The sequence below is a fragment of the Amia ocellicauda genome, chromosome 6, assembly GCF_036373705.1.
Source record: "Amia ocellicauda isolate fAmiCal2 chromosome 6, fAmiCal2.hap1, whole genome shotgun sequence".
Taxonomy (NCBI): Eukaryota; Metazoa; Chordata; class Actinopteri; order Amiiformes; family Amiidae; genus Amia; species Amia ocellicauda.
Genome location: NC_089855.1, coordinates 44,836,247 through 44,852,705, shown reverse-complemented (window position 1 = coordinate 44,852,705; position 16,459 = coordinate 44,836,247). Strand labels below are relative to the sequence as shown.

The following is a 16,459-nucleotide window of genomic DNA, read 5'->3' as shown; positions in this document are numbered from 1 at the left end:
TAGTTTTTTTCAAGAAAGCTTACCAAGTGGCATTTTCTCACTGCAATGGCAGATACTTTTACTTATTTTAAGTAATTGTCTGTCACATTTGGTATAATTTAACTTAAATTTGGAGGTGCATTTTTTGCAGTGTAGTGGTACATGTTTTGGGGGAATGACCCAATGTCGGAGATATACTAACCTATATATAGCTATTTTCTTTTGACTTCTTCAATCCATATAGGCAATATACAGGTGGAGTGTTTATGGGGGTTTGTAAGAACAGGTATAAAGTGAGATTATATGCTGTTAGACTGACCGTTAATGAAGGGGGTGACCCTTTGGCCACTCATCCATGCAGCCATTTCAAGCCTGGTTTTACATAAAAGTCACGCACCACACGCAACTAAAATAATTAATAAACTCATGCATATGCTAAATGTATTTGTAAATATATGGCAGATGTTAATTATTTTTGTATGATTGGATTTCAACAAGGTACAGTTATGTTTGACACACGCAGCTTGGCAGGGAGCTGTGCACAGGGCACAACGATCACCTTTCAGCCTTATCACAATGCTGGGGAGGAAGCAGCTACTGATGATGCACTAGTTGTAAAGACGCAGATAAGCTGTGAAAAGCTTTTTCTGTGAGGCTGGGTTTTGCATGTGGGAAACTTTCAGCAAACTTTATCTTTAGCACCCTAACAGTCAAACCTATCACTCTGTCAGAAATAAAAGTGCTGTTCATTGCTGTTTCAACATATAAATCCATTTCATGCATACAGTTAGGTATACAAGCAGGCTATTCAGATTACAAGATACGGGGAAACAGGGACGGACTGGCTGGCTTCACTTCATAGTGTTGTTCACCACCGTTTTTTGCTTCACATTGTCTTGTGTGTGTTTAGTTATTATTGACAGCTATTCCTGATTCTGTTCCGTCCACACACCAGAGGACTGGCTGTGCTTTCGGTTTCAGGTTCTTTAACAAGAAGAGCCTTTTAAACATAATAGTCGTGTTTATATAGTGCTATATATATTCCGACTGCTTGCTGTGTTGGTTTTTTTGTCTACAAGACCTTTTTCCTACATGTTTCCCTGTTCACGTGCGCATGTGCTCGGCGGTGATCTCCTCTCGCCCCCGCCACTGTGCTGTTTGTGGCCGACGCACATTGCCCGCCTGGGGTAGGGAGGTCCTATGCCCCGCCTGTCTGGGCACCGACAGCAGGCGCCATTTGACCATGACTTCCGGAGGTCTGCCATTCCACCAGGTGCCGTGGCGAACAGCAGCGCAGACCCTGACCCCCCCACAGCACGAGTCTCCACTGCCGGCCCATGTACCACTGGACTCTGAGGGGAGCCTCTCTGCCCTGTTTATGGACAAGGACAGCAGACAGATAATCTGGGAGGAGAACCGCCTATTACTCAGTCAGCACACGGGCTTGAAGTCAGAGGCGCAGCTCACAGAGGGTCAACTGCACTCGTTCCTCAATCCTTCCCCCTGCTGATCATTGAACCGGCAGTCAGGCTCCAACCATGGCAGGCCGGCTCCAGGCCTTGCGTCCTGACCCCTGGTGGTCCGGCATGACATGCATCAGGAGAACGGCTGGCGGACCTCCACCCCCTTCCCCTCCTGCGCCTTGACCCTGTGTCATTCCAGAGGTCTCTGGTTCACCTGTACACCTCCCAGCAACTCCAAACTATAGCAGTTGGTTACTCCCTGTAGTTTCTGAGGCATGGTGTGGCCACGAGTGAGGGACCCGTTGCAGTGTGTGGGACTTTGCGTCAAGATCGCCGCTCTCCTGGAGAAGCGAGCAATTTGCAAAGCACCCCCACTGGGGCAGCATGGGGAATTCTAATCCTCACACTTCCTATTTCCCATAAAAAATGGCGGTTTCTGCCTCATCTTGGATTGGAGACGTCTGAATTGTCACCTCAGGATGTTGCGCTTCAGCACTTTCAACCTGTGCACCATGTCCCAGGCCATCAGGCCCGGTGACTGGTTCATTACGATGGATTTGAAAATTGCGTACTTTCACATACCTATTGCATAGGTACACAGGAAGTTCATCCGCTTTGCCTAAGAGGGCCAAGCTTTCTAATTTGCTGTTCCCCCCTTAGGCCTGTCGCTAGCCCCACGCACATTTTCCAAGTCTTAAATTAGGCACTGGCACCAGAAATAGTTGTCTCTATACATGTGTGTCTCTCCCTCTTCTGACTGAAAGCTCGTATCAGGGTGTCCCTTTGCTAGAGGCTGCTGGGCCTCCTAGCGGTAGCATCACAGACCCTCCCCCTCGGTCTCCTCCAATTGAGGATGTTGAAGCGGTGGTCCGAGTCTTCACAGATGCATCTTCGCCGCGATTATGCACACCGAGTCACAGTCACTCCAGCATGCTGGAAGGCACTCAGTTGGTGGTGGAGCCCTCAGAATTTAACCCAAGGTGTGCCCCAGTAGTAATAGTTTCACTTCATGTCACAGTGACAGCCGGAAGTCCCACCTTACTTAAATGTCTCATGGGACAGGAAGCCCCTCCTTACCCCCGGTGGCCCTTTGAACCGGAACACTCACCTTCCCACCACCCCCCAGGGGTTACCCATTGACCCTCTCCAGTCAGCCATCTTGTTGTTTGGCAAGGGCACAGGTCACAGGTCGACACAATCAGCATTGAAATAAAGACTGATCAGAACGAACATGTCACATTTGCATATGGCAAGGTAATAGTGAAGTTACATTTCTGACCTGTTAGATACAATCTCTTTTCAATCATGGTTATTGTTAAAAGCTATGGAGACCCACACATGAATAGGAACTACTACAAGTATCAAGTGGGTAACGGCCTCCCCCGTTTCGCTGGGATGCCGGTACAATACAATGCAGGGGTAGCTGGAATATTTACATAATTATTGAGAAAAGCAATGCCTTTTCTGAGACGCGGATTAGAAATTGTCAAACCACGCATCAGAACGGCAGCCACAAACATAGCTAAAGATGTGGTCGGTCAGGTTACAAGTGCGGTGCCCAGTAGAATAAATGCTCTGAAACAGGAGGGTTCAGGACTAATGTATATAAGGAGAGGCTTTAAAAGGAAAAGAACGACACCACTGGGGCTCACAAGACACCCGGCACCTGCTAAAAGAAGGGCTGTTTGGAAGAAACACAATCATAAAAGAAACGGAGCCGGTAAGAAAAGGAGCGCGCGGCAACAACATTGCAAGGATATATTTTAAGCATGGCTTTTGTTCACTGCAGTTCTGTGGAGTGTACCAAATCTGAACTTGAACTTCTTCAGCTTGCCCCCACACAGACCAGCATTGAAAAGAGTTTCTATGTGGAGGTGCCGTCCCTCACAGCGCTCTCTGACAACGCCCCACTGGAATTCTACATCACTGGAAATGGTGATGACTATCTAGACCTGAACAACACCATCATCTACCTGACTTGTAAAATAACTAAGCACGATGGCACCGATCTGGCCCAAGATGATCGGGTGGGCCTGGTAAATTACCCCATGGCCTTCCTTTTCAGCCAGGTTGACATCACAATCGGTGACAGACTTATTAGCCAGAGCAACAACTGTTATCTGTACAGAGCTATTATAGAATCCATTCTCAGCTACAGTGAAAGCACCATGAACACAAAATACTCTGCAGGCCTTTTTGTCAAGGACACAGCCGGCCAGCATGAAGTAACCGCGCTGAACGGGGCTAACCTGGGTTTCAAAAATAGAGCTGCCTATACAGCAGGAAGCCCAAAATTGGAATTGTTGGGGTGTATTCATGCAGACCTGTTTTTTCAAGACAAATTAATACTGAACAGAGTTGATATAAAAATTAAACTCACCAATAACAGAGAAGCGTTCTGTCTCATGAGCAACGCTGAAGATTTTAAACTCTCTCTCAGCAGCTCTGTTTGTGAAGAGGGTCCAGGTGGCCCCCACTGACTGGGTCATGCTGATGCACTGCAGGTGGCTAATTCAAAATACCCTGTAGATAGGATTCAGATTAAGGTGTTCAGTCTGGCTAGAGGAAGCCAGGTGTGCAACCAGGACAATTTGTTTCTGGGCCAATTGCCTAAAATAATACTAATTGGTTTAGTGGACAATGCCACTTTCAGTGGTGACGTTACACAAAACCCCTTCAACTTTAAACATTGTGATATTAATTTCCTGGCCCTGTATGCAGATGGGGAGCAGATCCTCTAAACCACTACAACCAGATTTCAGAAATGATAACTGTGTATGGGAGTACGTTAACCTGGTGGAAACAGTCGGAAAGCATCTAAAAGACAAGCCTCTGGTAGTGGACCATAAGGAGGTTGCTAGAGGTTACATACTGTTTGCATTCAACCTCAGCCCGGATCAAGAGTGCACCGGGCACTACTCACTCATAAAAACAGGGAACCTGAGAGCTGAAATTCATTTTCAAATTAACATGAGACGCCAAGTCCTTTACGACTACAGCTGAAAAGCGATTGCCTTGTGGCTTTCACTAAACTGGTCATGAAAACGCAACAGATTGGGGCCATCATGACTAAGGACAGTTACACAAGAGACTATTTTCAGGGTGTCTTTCCATCTGATAAGCTCCCCAAACAATCAGGAGTCCACAATAGGAGGTCGGTCTGTTTCATCATCAACACACATCCACACGACTTACCCGGAGAGCACTGGCTCACTTTCTATCTAGGAGGAGTTGGGAAGGCTGAATTCTTTGATTCTTACGGATTCCCACCCAATGCTCCTTTTTTCCCTAAATCAATCATGCATTTTTTAAACACAAATGCCTTGTTAACCATGTATAACAGTAACCAGTTGCAAGGTGCTTTGTCCACAACATGTGGAAACCATTGTGTGTATTTTTTACAACAGCGTTGTAAAGGTTTAGCTTATAATCAGATATTGGATTTGTATTCTGGAGATTTAATTAGTAATGACAACATGGTAATGCAGTTTGTTAAAAGTTATAACAGGAGAATGAGACCTATGTATTTGTTTAAGCTTCATGTAAATTGTCAGATGTGTAACCGAATGTATGATTTTATGATCTGTCATAATTGCTAAATCAGTCATGAACAGAAATAAACAATGTTAGAACAGTGTATGAATAATGCTATAGATGCTATAGAAAGATAGAATAGTGCTTGTGTGTGTGTTTAAGCTTAATGACATTTGAAATTCTCATATATGTAAACCTGTTAACCTGATAATAAAAAATTATATACACATTAATTATGTTTATATGTAGTGTAGCGTAAGGTACACTTATACATTTCAGTTAAAGAAGTGAATTTAAGTATCACCTTATCAAGAATCCTAGAATGTTGTAGAACTAAATTTCTGTAATATTTGAACACAGACACCAATTCCAAAGATATAACACAAAAATTGTTAAACAAAATTATAATAGGGTCACATGAATATGCATTTATAAATGGCTTATACGCTATTTATAAACCACCAACAACTGCATTTATAAAGGAATGTATAACTAAGTTTATTATCACTCAATAAATAGTCTTATAAACCATTGAAATACTGCTTACAAATGCTGAATACAAAGCTATAACATATTGTAACCTTGGGTATAAAGTATGTGTTAAATGAGTTTATTGGCTCTCGGCACAGCCTTATAAAGATCATATTATACAAACAAAGACACTATGGCCGGGACCGGATCAACACTTTGACAACCTGCCGTCACACTTTACAAAACAAAATGTTATCGCTTTTTGTTGTTTTCATACGTTTTTAACCTGTCCTACTCAGAAAAACAGAAGCGATAACATTCCGTTTTGTGAAGTGTGAATGGCAGGTCATCAATGTTTTGATCAGGTCCCGGCCTATAAAATATTTTATGAATATTATAGTAATAATATCCATCATTGATTTTATTTGATATATGACTCTATGGCTATACAAGATGTTGAAGTAATGTTAATTTAAAATGATTCTTTTACCTTTATTTTGTTTGTGCATACCTAACTGATGTTGTAAGCATAAATGTTCTTTGGAAACGCTCACAAGGTAATCTTGTAAGTTCCGCAGTTGACTCATTTTGAAACATGATGTGCAGCAGGCAATTCTAATGTTGCAATATAAAATGGACCAAAGGAACGCAAGAATATGCAGTACATGTTGATGTGTGAGTAGTAATATAGGGCACTTTTTCGGAAGGGGGGCTGCGGGGGATTTGACCTTTGACTTGAACTTGAGTTGAACTCGGGGGGCCGCTTCCTAGGGGGGGTGGGGGGGGCCCTTCCTAGGGGGGGTGGGGGGGCCCTCCTAAGGGGGGGGGGGGGGTTTAGGGTGATTTTACCTTTTGACCTTGAACTTGAGTTGAACTCGGGAAGGGGGGGGGGGGGGCTTCCTAGGGTCCTAGGGGGTGGGGGTGTTTGTACCGTGTCACAGAATAATTACCATATTGATGGATTCCGAAGGAATGTGCAGGGTGGTGGGGCTCTTCAACTCTCCAAAAGATGTGTCTTTAAGCCAGACTGATTCTTTAGTAAAATAGCTATTTTTCTATATACGTGTGAAGCTCCAAAAGAGCGCTATGTATACCCTTCAGATTCTTTAGAAAACATAGATATTTTCCCTACGCTAATGAAGCTCCAAAAGAGTTGTATTAAAGTCCCCCCGGTTTATTTAGTAGAATAGCTATTTTTCGAGTGAAGCTCCAAAAGAGCTCTATTAAAGCCCTCACGATTCTTTAGTAACATAGATACTTCTACTTAAGCGAGATCCGCGAGGCAACAGGGCCAAAGCAGTTACCTCTTTCAAATGGACAAGGGTCCTGTCGGTCTGGAGCTTTTTGAGCTAGTGGGGGTGGTGAGGAGATGTCTACGTCTTTAGTAACCTCGGATCAGTGAAGAATCAGTATATTTGGGGGCGGAGTTGACAGGGCACTGAAGGAATAGCCTATCAGGTTAGAGTTTGGTCTGAAGAATTTCAATATTTGGGGGCGGAGCTAACAGGGCACTGGTGACAGGTGGGTCTGTTTTCAATTTAAGAAGTGGCTCTGTTGACATTGGAGGTGATGGGCCCCCCGGGCCCCGGACAAGGGAATGTGTTGAGAGATAGCGATCTGTAGAAGCGCTGGGGCTGTGGGCAGCTGGAGAGACACAAGATGGACTGAACTTTAGAAAATCCTGAATATGAGCAAAATGGAAAGAAATGTAATACAGAAAATGTAAATTAAAACTTTCAGTAGTCAGTATAATTTCAGTAAATACTACACCTATCCAAGACCAATATTTTCCAGCATATATCAAACTTATTATTTAAAGGACAGATACAATGTAAAGATTGAATAAATACAATTATGAAGTTTTAAAGGTGTGTGTGTGTGTGTGTGTGTATTCACAACACCCGATGATGTAAATGCAATGTAACGTTACTAAGTTAACTTAAGAAATCCTTTGAAGAATCATAGAATATATATGTAGAAACTGAGAAATTTCAATAAAACTCAATAAAAGCAGCATTTGTAGTAATATTAGTAACAAAACATCAAATTATTTTAAATAAATATCTAATGTAAGCCATTCATGCAATAAGATTAAGTAAATACACAATATGATTTAAGTAAAAACCTACGTGTGTATGTATATTTATATAATTTGCACATTACAATAGCTTGGGGGTGCGGTCTGAAGACCTTAATGGTCTTGGTTGTATTGACAGTAAGACATTTGAACAGACTTCAGTACAACTAACTAGTAACTTATGTACAGACATAAAGAACGAAAACACAATTTAATAACAATAGTAAGTAAATTAAACTAAACCACACTTATTTAACTTAAGAAGTACATAACCGTAACAGTATATAACCGACATTTAACTGAGCACAGATCTTTGCTAGTTAGATAACTCTCCACGGTCAAACAAAAGCCTTATATTAGTAACTTTCTTACAGAAATAAAGAATGCACCCTATGATGTTAAGAAAAAAATGAATTAAAAAACACTAAAGTAACTTTAGACATATTAAATATGTATCATCCATTAAGTATGTGTCTATTAAAACAGTAGATTTATACTTTTTCTAGAAAAATAATCTCCAGGCTCAGCATCTCAGGGAGTGAGACCGACCCAGCAGCACATAAACACAATACAGACAGAGGCCGGAGGGAGCAGCAACCTGAGACGACAGCGAGAGACAAGCGCAGGGAGACACAGTCACACTAGAGTCACACCGGATCATGCGTGAATCCAGCAGGTCTGTAGTGAGATAGGGTTAACACAAAACAATCAGGCACAGAAAAAGAGAGATGGGCTAGAAATAGAGAAAAACGATAAATAAATAAATACATACATACATACATAAGCATAATAACAGGGTGTGTTATAAAAACCAAACCGACACTGTTAAATATTTGAACGATTTATTAAGAATTTGCTTCACCAAAACAGTTTACACAGTCACTCCACTGATGCCCTGACAGGATCACACTGCAGTGGAGGGGCTTCACAAGCAGCACGTCCTGCTCTCAGCACCGCGGTGGGGGTTTGCAGGAGCGGCAACAACACAAAACAGACCCCCTAATGACTGAGAATTTATCACCAGAAAGCCTGTACAAAGCCAGCGGTCAGGCACTTCTACCCTGTCTGAGTAACGTCATTCAGTAACATCTCTCAATGATATTCTGGGTGTCTGACTTTAAGTCTTCCTTTTTATGGTTTTAAACATTTTTGCAATTAAGTGATATTGTACAGATATGTGAGACACCAGATGTATTTCACTAGTTTTGGAAACTGCTTTATGAGACTCATTGTCTGTATCTAAGTAATGTACAATTGTGTTGAAACATGCACAGTGTACTGAAATACTTGACATACTGATGTGATAGAATTTACTATTTCGCTACAAATGTTGATATTTGGGAAATGCTTAATTATTATTATTATTATTATTATTATTATTATTATTATTATTATTATTATTATTATTATTATTATTATCATTAATATTAGTATCATTAATATCATTATTATTATTTATCGGGAGACGCCCTTATCCAGGGCAACTTACAACATCAGTGCAATATAAAATGTATTTTCTATATCAAAGTCAATTTCGGTTGTTACAAAGCACACATAGCAAACAGAAATAGTCAATACTTTATATTCAAAATACTTTGTGGGCTTATTGCATATATCAATTTTATTATTTTTATTACAGAAAGGTCTCCTCAAGAGGAGTTTAAGCGGCTCTGTATGGGTTGGGGTGGGGTCTGAGCTCAGGCATATCCAGAAGCCTTAATGCCCTGCTCTCTTTCAAGAGCCAAGTTTAGCCATTTGGCATTCCTTTTAAGTGTATGTAGTCTGGTGATAACATAAAGCTGTTTTTTTATGTTTACACATTGTGACAGACTAACAGACAGACACAACATCACCCTGAACAGATCTGTCAAATCAACAGCTATGACCTAACAGCGTATAGCTTAAGCATCTAGGGTTAAAAACGGCATCGCAGATTCTCAGTCACCCGGCCAATAGTTCACTGATTATCTTTGAAACGTGAGCAGAAACAGGACCAGCACAATTCAGATGAATATTCTATACATTGAGCTGATGTAGCATCATTTCCTTCCTTCCCACCTTGTGTATGTTATTAACATTAAAGAAGAATTTAATAAAATAGATACCTCTCTGATTCTTATTTTGTACAAAAACATGTTGTTACCGCCTTGTGTCTCTCCCTGCTAAATCTGATTTCGCTTTACTGTACAACCCGTACCCCAAATAACGTTCAAAATAAGTAAAGTAGTCAAAAAGTCCAAAGTTATGCACATCAACCTGTTCGATGTGTCCCTATATACAAATTAAAGAAGTATTGTTTTAATGACCTCCTTGACTCCTGTACACTCTGAGTCATCCAATGTTTTGCTAAAAAGGGCTGATCTGACCGCGCTGGGGAGAAATCAGTGGGGGAGGAGAGTCCAGATAAGAAAATAAAAAAAGCTCCGGCCTCTGAGGAGAGCCGCCTGAAAAGCTGCGAGGAATGCAGCCCGTACATTCACAGCCCCTCTCTGATCTGAACCCCCTGACACAGATCCTCCAGAGCAGACAGGACAGCACAATGTCACATTACAGCGGCACCAATGCAGGGTGTCTGTCTAGTTAGTTAGATAGTTGTATGAATTCTCAGCATTGACACTGTTAAGGCTGTACAGAAACACATGAGAACTGCAAGGTCTTGATGTTTTTATTTTTCCTTACTAAGGTATTATCATTTCCAGACAGGATCAGTAAACTAAAGGAAAATAAAATGAAATGTTTATGCTTTAAAAGATTAATTTCACTTTACATTTGTATTGATTTGTATTACAAATAACTTCAATAATAACTAAACTGACTACCCACCACCACCTGTCTGTGAGCGCATTAAAGACAAATTAAACTTTCCAAATAGTGACAATAAAAATACACTAACTTGAAAGTGTAAAGATTGCATCTAAGAGGGTTTTAAAATTAAATGATTGAGATTTAACAGATTAGTAATTGTAAGAATAAGAAGCATCTTAATATTTACTGTGAATTCACGGCAACACAGTTAATGAACGGGCAGGGCTATTAAACCTGGTTGAACATTATTCAAAATACAACACTAGTGATCGTCTGGAGCGTTACACAAATTGGGGGACAGGATTTCTCAGGCTTTAAGGGGGTTGAACCACCGTCACATGTCCCACAGCACAGGACACTGACTCTCGTACGCCGTCATCTGTCTGCATTACCCCTGAAATGAAAAGTACAACCTCAACCACATCAGTTTTTCTGGTCTGTCAAGAAGTATGGTGCCATGTGTATTGCCTTTTAACAGCATGTTTAATAAAATCTTATTGATTTGTTGTTTTATTCAGCACACATATTTTAAATCACATGAACACAGTTTTTATACTGGTGGACATATTTGGCTTTTGGGCCCGATGTACAAGCTATTTTTAAGCGGGATTTGACTTATCAGTAAAATACAGTCTAAAGACAAAGGTTCATTTTAACAAAGATCAAGATTTTATTTTATTTTATTGTTTTGGATTTATTCAACCTTAATCAAATGCATTATCATAAATCACAATGCTGAATACAAACAGGGAGCCTATAACAAATACTCAGGGGGAATCTGCTTTAGATTAGTATGTAATTTCAAATAACTAGACCAAATACCTCAAACACATCAGAAATAACTGTTTACAAAGACTTTCCGTCTTTATGACATTAGTCGGCTGAAAAGGTTTTCAAGGTAAGGTAAAAGAAACAAATGTGTTGACGCTCCGGACTTTAATACACCTGCGGATCCCCCGAAGCCTCATCCCCCGACATAAAATGCAAATGACACGTTTTGTTTGGTTAATAAACATGTTCATGGTCTTATCCTGTGAAATAGGGTGTATTTATTAATGTTAAAGAATAACAATGTTTTTGCGCGGACGATGCGCTGGGTTAATATCCGGAAAGCATCGGAATACATTGTACGGGGTTATTCGTTTTCAGAACCTGTTTATAGGTTCAAAGGTATAAAAGAGTCTAAGCTAGACCCCTCCATGAATACCTCAATATAAACATGGTCTTTGAAATATGTAATCAAGGTGTTTGACGCTATAAATGGACCACCTGTAGGTGAAATAACTAAATACATGTTTTGTTTGTATAGAGGTGGAAAGACAACAACAAACAGCCTTGTAGACTCACATTACACCAGATCCCTGTGCTATAATCAAGTACACAATACTAACTCCATTTAAAAACAAAGCCGGTGAGATGTGCCAAATGTTTACAGACGTTCCAAAATATGGCAATAAAAAGGTCAAGTTTAAGAATGGGACATTGTTACATATAGATTATTTGGGAATATATATATATATATATATACTGTATATACATTATTCTATACAATATCTTCACTATTAAAGATAAACGCATTATTATTTTCGGCATTGTTAAAGCACATTGGTATTACCTATGTATATCTTTAAAAGTTTAAAATTCCAAAAGGTTCTTTATTGATCTTGCAAAATAAGTGTTTAGGGAAAATTTGTAACATAGAGTTAGAGTTAGCCACTGGGTAAGGGTTACATCTTCAACAGTAAGTTAATTCATGTTAATTATTCTCATCAATTTTAGTCAATACAGTAAAAGTGTCTGAAATAGCAAATCGGTGTAAATCCTTTAATGCATCAATAAAAATAAATACAAATAAAAGGCTGATCTTAGCATATTCGTATACTTGTATATTCGTTTTTGGTTGTCTACATGTGATTTCGAGTTTTTTGTTTGGATTTTACAATGTATCTGTGCTGTGTGTAGACGCGGAATGAGTTTGATTGTGATGTTAAATACAAAAACATTGAAATCCAAGTTTGCAGTGGTGATGCGTGGTGATCCAGATCACTTCAGCACGAATTTTGCAGTGGTCTGGACTACAACTCCAGGGACTACTGTGCAGTGGTCCAGACCTCAGAAACTGTATGCATATGAACACTGAAGTAGGCATCATAACTGTAGCCAATACTTTGTGGTTAAAATACTTAATTTAATCCCTGTATTGTATGGAATAATAATAATAACAACTGTAAACATAAGAGAAGGGCCTGATAATAAATACAATACACAATAGACTAGAACCCTTAGAATATAATAATATGAACATCTTCATGATTAGTATGATTGTAGTTTGGATGATATATTAATGCAAGTTGATAACATATTTTACAGATAATGGGTTTTAGGAAGTGTGTCAAAAAACTAAAAGAAATGCCTTAGGGACCAATGCTCCTTTTTTCCAGACCAATGCATAGCCCACTTTTTTTAAATTATGTTTAAAACAAAATTGAGGAAGCAGTGGTTAGTTCTGAATCAAACATATTGACCCCCTCACTCAATCTGTAAGTCCTGCAACAAACATTGGAATATGCACAGATATTTGCTCAGACTGGTATAAATGTCCCTAATAAATAACCAAATGCCATTTTTGTTGTTTCAAATGTGCCCAACATCTTACCAGTATGTCCTTTTAGTATGTCACAAAGGTTCCCTAATTCGTTTTACAAATGTTCCCTGTATGTTATGAATGTTCCCTAGTTTATGTTACAGATGTGCCCTAGTACTCTCTCTCTCTCTCTCTCTCTCTCTCTCTCTCTCTCTCTGTCTCTCAATTTAGTGCATTTGTATTGTCAACGCAATTGGACATGCAAACATACATACATACTTACATACATATATATGGAAAATAAACAATATAATTATAAATCACAATAAGATGTAATAAAGTACAGAAAAACAAAATCTTTAATACACACAAATATGTATGGCTGGTCGGAAGCGACTTGGACTCAGGTTCCTCTTCATGACTTATAACGCTTTTGCCTTTTGCTAAAGCTTTCCATGGAGGGGAACGTGGATGAGTTTGTACCATTCTTGGGAGGCTCTGCCTTGTTGGGGCGGAGCTGTGATCCAGGTGAACAGCAGATCGGGCATAGGTGGGCATGTGGGCGGAGGAGGAGGAAGGCCGGTCAAGCAAATAAGCTTGCTAAGGTACGCAGCAGCAGCAAACAGCCCCCCCATCCAGCCAGCCAGGCAGTCTGGCTGGCAGTGACTGAGTGGTTGACAGACGGCAAGCAACGGAATGCACGTGCTCTGTGATGTCATAGCAGTCAGCTCAGAGAGAGGTTCGTGATGTCATCGCTGAGATGGCTGGCTCTGTGTGTCTTGCTGGCTGTGTGTGTGTGTGTGTGTGTGTGAGAGAGAGATAGAGAGAGTGTGTGTGTGTGTGTGCGTGTGTGTGTGAGTGGGTGAGTAGGTGGCTGTGTTAGTGTCTGTCTGTCTGTCTGTCTTTCTGTCTCTCTCTCTCTCTCTCTCTCTCTCTCTCTCTCTCTCTCTGTCTCTCGCTCTGTAGATGCATCATAGGGAACATATGTAACAATCTCTCTTTTTAATGGTAATGTGAATGTGAATGAACGTATCTCAAGTGGGTTTTGCCTTGGTTGGAAACGTTTTAAGATGATTTATGAAATGTAAATTGGATTTGTCTCAATTCTCCGTAGTTTTCAATGTATGTGCCATTCAGTAGCGTTCATGTTACAGATGTGTCCTATGCAGTGGTAGGGTCAATAAAATGTCAGTAAAACTTTATTTTAGCAATCATGGAGGAAGAAATGGAAATATAGTGTCCTCACTAATTATCTAATTTACCAACAACGTTTAAAATTAGCTGCAGAAAATGCTGTATACTCGTATGTGTGTTCAAACACCAGCTGCTAAAGTCTGATAGCTTTTGAAGACTCTGTATAGGACATTGAAGAAAGTGTTTTGTGATAATTATATAATGTTTTATATTAATACTAGCATTAGAAGTAGTTTTGTTTACAGACTGAGCAGATTAGATTCAGCAGGACAAGTAAAGGGTCAAGAAGGTTGGTTTGTTAGAAACTCCTGTCAGTAATGAAAGATTACACAGTGCCGAAATAGCCTACAGATGTCTGCTGTGAATTTGTTTATGACTTAATCATTTCTCCAGATAGGCAGGAATTGTTTCTGTTAATGGGCGATTGACACTAGGTAAATGACAACCGTGGGATCACATCATCCTAGTGCACATCAAAGACGGATATCTGCTTTGGATCCATCACCTCTGATTGGATGAACGGCCATAAGATGTTATGTCAATTCTTTTCCTATAAAGTTGTACTCATGTTTGTAAACATTAAGTCTCACTGAAGGAATTATTCCTGACGTGGGGCTTCCGAGCGACTCGATTGAAGTTCTGTTTGCTTTATCTCCACGATTTCTCCACTTATTTCAGACACGGTTCTACAGGCTGAATGTGGAGTCCATTGTTCTGGATTTAAAACAGTTTGTTAACTCGGCACAAGCTCTGTTGCGGGGCTCTGCGGAGCTTGAGAATCCGGAAAGGTTTAGATTGAGAAAACTAGAAAAAGAACTAGAAAACATTGTTGCCCTGCAGGGCCTGAACAACGGAAAGGCTCCCGGACTGGACGGGCTGCCGGTGGAGTTCTTATAAGGCTCTGTGGCCAGTACTGGGGATGGACTTACTCAGTGTGTGTGAAGAGGGTGTGCTGGACGGTGAGCTGCCATTGAGCTGCAAAAATGGTGATATATGTTAAATCTCCAACTGGAGACCTGTGTCATTGTTGTGCTGTGACTTTAAGATCTTGTCAAAGGCCCTTGCCAACCGTCTCAATCCAGTTATGGGATCCCTAGTGCACCCAGATCAGACTTATTGTGTCCCACAGCGCTCTATATTTGATCTTTTTTTTTGGCGAGGTACCTGATGTCGGCATCCAGGTTGTTTGGCTTTCAAGCAGGTTTGATCTCCTTGGATCAAGAAAAAGCATTTGATCGTGTGGATCATAAGTATTTGTTCCATACCTTGGAAGCTTTTGGTTTGGGCCCTAATTTCTTGACACTGATTAAATGTTTGTATAATAATGTTTTTAGTGTGTTAAAAATCAATGGCAGGTTGAGTACCCCATTTCCGGTGCAGAGAGGGATTAGACAAGGCTGTTTGCTATCGGGAATGCTGTATTCCTTGTCCATAGAGCCTCTCTTGCACACGCTGAGGACTGTGTTGACTGGTCTGAGCATCCCGTCCTGCAGTGTGGTGTGTGTTCGGTTGTGTGCATATGCAGACGATGTGTGTGTGTGTGTGTGGTGGGGGACTGGGACGTTGTGCTTTTGGAAGAGAGCCTAGAGAGATTTGGGCAAGTGTCATCAGCAAGAGTTAATTGGATGAAGAGCAGTGCGGTGCTGCTCTGGGAGTTGGGGGGCGGCAGCCCCTGGTTTTGCAAGTTGGGCTGCAGTGGAGTAGTGGGGAGTTAAAGTGTCTGGGGGTGTTTCTGGGGGGAGAGAAGGCAAAGCAGAGGAACTGGGAGAGGATAGAGGAGCAGGTACAGGAGAAGTTGGGGCGCTGGCGATGGCTGCTCCCCCAGCTCTCGTACAGAAGAAGGGTGCTGGTCATTAGTAATCTGGTGGCTTCAATGCTGTGGCACAGGTTAGTGTGTGGAGCCGCCAGCAGGTGTGCTCACCAGACTCCAGAGGATCCTGCTCCATTTCTTTTGGGACAGGCTGCACTGGATCAGGCAGAGTGTGGTTTTCCTGCCAGTAGCAGAAGGTGTGCAGGGACTTTTAGACCTGACCAGCAGGGTGGCAGTGTTCAGGTTACAGACAGTTCGGAAGCTGCTGTTCTCAGAGGCTGTAGCTGGACAGGCAGTTGTTTGTGACAGACATGTCTCAGTTGGATCTCAGAGGGGTTCCACTTTTTTACCGTAGTGTTTTGAAAGCGTGGTGGCTAGTGCGGGTGCGAAGAGACATGGAGAGGTTGGGGGCTTATTGGCTTTTGAGAGAGCCGTTGCTGTGTAACCCTGCACTGCGGCTCCCTGTGTTGGAGTCTCAGGGCTTGCACAGCAGGCTGGTTAAGGCAGGTGTGACCAGGCTGGGGCAGGTTGTGGTGGGGAGG

General features: G+C 41.2%; 1 non-coding gene across 1 annotated transcript; it reads left to right on the top strand.

The window, feature by feature from the left end:
• Positions 1-13,312: 13,312 nt before the first annotated feature.
• Positions 13,313-13,427, top strand: LOC136752133 (U5 spliceosomal RNA). The gene has a single exon (XR_010817296.1). It is a non-coding gene; the product is annotated as a U5 spliceosomal RNA (small nuclear RNA).
• The last annotated feature ends 3,032 nt before the right edge of the window (positions 13,428-16,459 follow it).